This window comes from Myotis davidii, unplaced genomic scaffold, assembly GCF_000327345.1.
Source record: "Myotis davidii unplaced genomic scaffold, ASM32734v1 scaffold1262, whole genome shotgun sequence".
Classification (NCBI taxonomy): domain Eukaryota; kingdom Metazoa; phylum Chordata; class Mammalia; order Chiroptera; family Vespertilionidae; genus Myotis; species Myotis davidii.
The window spans coordinates 57,070-62,281 of NW_006292911.1; positions in this window are offsets into that span (position 1 = coordinate 57,070).

The window sequence follows — 5,212 nt, forward strand, 5'->3', positions numbered from 1 at the left end:
GCTTTCTGCTCACTGCTTTGTTCCTAGCTATGTCCTCTGGCAATTGTTCACTGTCTGTTGCCGGCTCCAGCGCTGTTGGCAGCTGTTCCCTGATTGCGCTTCTGTGCCTGGATGCCCACATCTGATGCCTGCATTGTGATGGTGCTTCAGCGCGCTTGCTATCTGTCCTTTACCGTGTTTCCTGTACTCACTTTTCCCGCCTCTTTCTGCTGCTTGTTGTGTGGTTTACGGTGGGTTAGGGGGAGTAATGCAGGTTTGGAGGCTTGGAGGTTTTGGGGGAAGAGAGAGAGAGAGAGAGGGACAGGGAGACACAGGGAGACATGCAGAGAGGCACGGGCACAGAGTATGTGTTGGCTAGTTATTCCTTTGTCAGTCTCTTTCATTGTGTGCTAAGTCCCCATGGAAGCGTGCCCCCTCACTGAGACCCTGCTCCTCAGGTTTGGTGTCCGTCACTGAGATGTGCTGATGAGGCTGCTGCTTCTTTTGAGTCTTGCTGTGGCTGCTTGCAGGCCGTGGCAGTCTTCTCTCTGTTCTTCTACCCGATTGCAGTGTGCTTTTGGGATATGGTCCTTCAGTTTAGCATGCTGTACTTGCTGTGCTGTTCGTGTGTGGGGATTGGTGTCTGTGTGTTTGCGCTGCTTGACTGTGGCCCGATGCAGTGGCCCCTCCTTTCGTTGTCTTCCTTGTTGTGTAATTCCCATGACTTCTTTTCTGCCCGTGTGTTCTTGCCTGAGGCTGCTGTGTAGTTCCATGCTCTCTGTCGATTTCTTCCATGAAGACTGTGAGGTGTGTTGCGGGGAATCCCTTCATGACGCACTTCCATCACTCACTGACTTTCCAATTCTCCACAGGGATGTGTGACGGCAGCCCTGAGCACTGCTCCCTGGGAAGCGGCGGCGTCTATCCTCCACCTCAGAGAATGAGTTGTGAGCGCCTGCCGGGAGCGGTAAGCGCTGGCACTGCCGTGCAGTGTTTTTGCTCTGTCCTGGCCTGTGCTGTCCATTGCTGTGGCATTTTCAGGTTGGGGTGCTGCCTTCCTGCCTGTTCTGCTTCCTGTCCTGGTAGGAGCTCTTTGCTGGTTGGTCTCGTGCTGGCCCTTGCACGCACTTCTGCCGCTCTAGACATGCTGTGTGCTTCCCAGCACTGGCAGCATTGTGCTGTGCGTTTCAGCTGTGACTACGTGGTGTCCGGCTTGTCTGTCTGCCATCATCCCGTGTATGCCATGCCTTCACGTTCCCGGTGAGTTCTGTCCAGGCACACTGATGATGTGGCAGGGCCCATTACAGTGGTGACAAGGACAGCACTTATGGTGAATTCCCTCTCAGGCCATGGCAGTGCTTCGGAGGGCAGTGTGTGCATGTGCACTGCCCTGTGGTCCTAGCATGCTAGTCACCATTCTGGTGATGTTGCCATCAGCGTGTGCAGCAGAATGCAGAATGGGTCTTTTCCAGCTGCTCGTTCATGCTTTTGAGTGGGTGTTTGTTTCTCGTGTCATGACGTTGCTTGGTGTTCCATGACAGGTCCTGCCACCTGTGTGTGCTGCAGCTTTGCTGGCCGACAATTTCCCCTCGTGTTTCCCTTGTGGGGGTTCCCCCCTTGTTCCCGCTGTTCTCTGCTGCCCTGTCCGTTCAATTGCTGGCCCTGTGCATGCCATTTGTGATCATTACCAGGCAATTCCTTACCTGAGAAGTGCAGACGCTGCTGCTTGCCCTTTCATGGTGGCAGCTACATGGCAGATGCAAGGTGGTTGCTGCCGTGTGCATGGAAGGAATATGTCAGCCTGCTGAAAACTGCTGCAAAACGAGAAGCATGGTATTGCAGCGCTGGAAACAGGGCAGAAGCCCTGCAAAGGAGGTGCTGTGTCTCTATCGTAGTGCTGCTGTCCATGCCTGCTAGAGTGCTTGCCCTTATGATGCTGTCTCCCTGTATTCCACAGGAGCAGTGGCAGCGCTTGCAGAGTGTTTGCCTCATTTCCCTTGTGATGCAGTACTTGTAGTTTCCAGTTGGATGTCACATGCTGTTGAGACTCATGGTGAGCAAGCTTTCATCTCACCATGTGTGTTGGCGATGTGGGTTTCCTTAGGAAGATCCATGCTGGTCTGCAGTTTGGTTGTGGTGATTTCCTGATGGTCCTCAGAACCCATGGCATTGCTGCAGACTGCGCCTGTGACCATTTGAATGGGAGGCTAGTGTCGCGTGGGGACAAGCCATGTCTTGGAATGATGGCAGCCTTCACTTCCTCAGGCATTGTGAATGCCTCCAGTTTGGCGGCGGGGCCTCCCAGGCCATTTGCAAGCGATCCCATGCCATCAAAGAGAGCCCATTTGCCGCTGACAATTCTCAAGGGCATGATGGCCTCGCACACTGTGCAATGCATTTTGTGGCGTGCCATTCCTGAGGGAGTAGTGCCATGGATCCATTTCATAGGAAATTTCCTCTTTATGACACTGTCTGCTGAATTGTTGTGATCTTCTTCACTGGTTATACCATAGTACTCCGTACTTAGTAAGTGTGCTGGCCCTGATGGGCAAAGATCTGCGCTTCTCTGTATGCATGCCCTTATTCCAGTCCTTTTGAAAACCTCCATGGAGCATGTGTATGGATTGCTAGTTTTAGGTGTGGTTGTGCTCAGTCTTTGCACAGGAGATTTGGCCTTTTGATTGCCTTTGCAGTACTACCTGTGATAGGTGTGTATCCAAAGGCAGTGTAGCTGGCAGATCCATTATAGGGCTTTCCGCAGGGTGTCCTCCTGGCATCCATTCTCTGGTGAAAGCTGTCGTCACCTATGCCATCTCCCACCCTTACTGGCCATCCCATGCCAGCATGATCCGTTTACCACAGACTTGCTGTCAGATGCAAGTTCCATTTCTGTCACCACACATTGCAGTGCCTTCATCTCCTCTGTGCTATGCTCGTTCCCTTACCATACAGTACAGTGCTGGCACATTGCCTGCGATCCCCTCCAAGACTGACCAGTGACTGGCCTAGTCCAGTGTTTCATGCCATCGTTTCTCTTAGCCAGGCATGTGTGGTGTTTTACGGCATGACTGCATGCCATGCTGTGTTCTAGCACGCTGAGCAGTTGGTCCTTTCCAATGGACGCAGCAATGACACTCTTCCTGTGGAGTTCGCAGACTGGGGGTTCCCAGAATGACATTGGTGCTGTACGTTGGGGCGGTCATGTACTCATGGCAAGAAGCATGTCTGCCATGCTTCCTGTGGTCGGTTTGGAAAAAGCTTCGGCAGCCCCACTTCAACTACTATGTGCTCACGGTGTTCACAGGCGTGAGGCCCAATGGGATTCCCACTTGGCAGGCCCTTGACAGCAAGCTGTCCATCTGTGCATTCTGTGAGGGATGGGCCTGCCTCCTCCGTCCTCCTTTCTGTGACTGTGTGCTTGGAAGGCTGCCCACACATCCCCCCTTGATCATGGCCCAGTTTCACAAGAAGCACTTCTGCTAGTCTTTCTATCTCTGAAGTGACTATTTTGGGGTGTGTGGTTACGCTGCTCTGAGGGCGGGTTCTTTCCTCCTGCTGTGGGGCAGAGAAAGAACTCAGGGAGGGCGTGTCCCTTGGCATATGGTCCCAGCAATCATCATTTCCGCGTGGTAGTGTCTGGCTGCTGTTTGAATCCTTGCCTTCTGCTCACAGCTGGGCGGATGCGCAGCCATTTCCAGGTGTACCGCCAAAAGGGCTGTGTTCCTTTGCGTGCTTCTGGGTCTGGGGGTCACGTGACATCCCGGGTTACTCAGTGAATTGGTGGGTGCAGTGTGTTGCATTGCTCACCAGTTTCGCGCATGCGCCCGTGGGCTCTGTCAGCTGTGCCTTCTCCAGGGCAGGCAGTGATATCCTGATCAATGGCATGTCATGGGAGGTGGCTCTCTTTCAGCTCCAATGGGTTGCCTCTGTTTCTCGTGTTGTTGACATTTCAGGTCAGTGTCTGTTCTCTCTGCGCTTGGCCATCTTCGCCGATGCGCGTCATCAACGTGTAGGAAAGGCTTGGCAACTGTGCTGGTTCTGGGTTGGCTTCCCCTGTGCTCGTTCCTGTGCCAGCTCGTCTCCTTTCCTGGCCATTGTGTGCGGAGCCATGCCACATGGTGCCCTTGCTATGGCCGTGCACCACAGCCTCTGGGCTGCAGGGTGGGTTCGGAGTCAGCATTCATGGCTGCCAGCGCTGTTTTCCTGTGAAGGTGTGACTGCTTTCCCGCAGCGAGCATGTGACTATTGCTGCTCCAGCAAAGGCCAAGCTGACTTTGCTGTTGTTTGCTGTGGAGCCTTGTGCAGTGCTCTCACTTCTGTCATGTCTGCACAGTAGACTGTGGATTGTGAATCATGGTTTGAGCTGATGGTGCCTGTGATATGGGTTTGTTGCCCATCGACCAAAGTCCTCCACGCTGCCCTGCACAGGTTATTGCAGTGACTGAGCTCTGCCAGAGGGTTCCCTTCAGCCTCTGTGCTTCCTTTGTCGGGCTCCCATTTCCATGGGCATTTTCAAAGATTTCTTTAATGCCCCCCCCCCCCCATGCAGTTTGTTGCCACTTATGTTGCTCACAGAGAGCCTTGAGAATTTCCATGCAAAGCTCTTCATGTGGTATCGGACACTCCCTGTGCCTAGTCCCCTGTTATCTGCTTGCAATGTGTGGGGGCACTTGAAACTGAACATGTGGTCGGTGTCCCTTGTCTGCAGGACAAGGAGCTGTGGCATTGAGCATTTTGCAGTACAGTGCTGAGTCCATGGTTGCCTGCTGCGGTTCTGGCATGGCAATGATTGCCGGTGGGTGCCCCACCCAGCAGGTCCCTTTCTGGGTCTTGCACAGAGGAACACAGTTTGCTGTTTCCTTTCCTGTGCAAAGTCACAGGGCTACTTGTGTTCGGGAAGCTGGGGGGGGGGGCATTCTAGGGTCTCTGCTTGTGCCCGCTACCTGGGAGAGTGTGACCTGGTGCTGCCTTCCTCTTGGCCTTGCTTCCTTGGCTGACAAATGATGGATTTGTCTGTGTGTTTGTCAACTACTACACCCATGTGGTTAGTGTTTCTGCTGTGCCTGGAGCTGGTCCATCCTTGCTGGTCGACACAGTTGCTGCAGGGAAGAAACAGCTGCACAGCTTATGTTTCAAGGGACCTGGCCTATACAGCATCCTGTTCTTAGGATGTTTGCTCCCCTTAGCGCTATGTGCTTTAAGCAAGGTCGCCTCTCTGAGAAAGGTTGTTTCC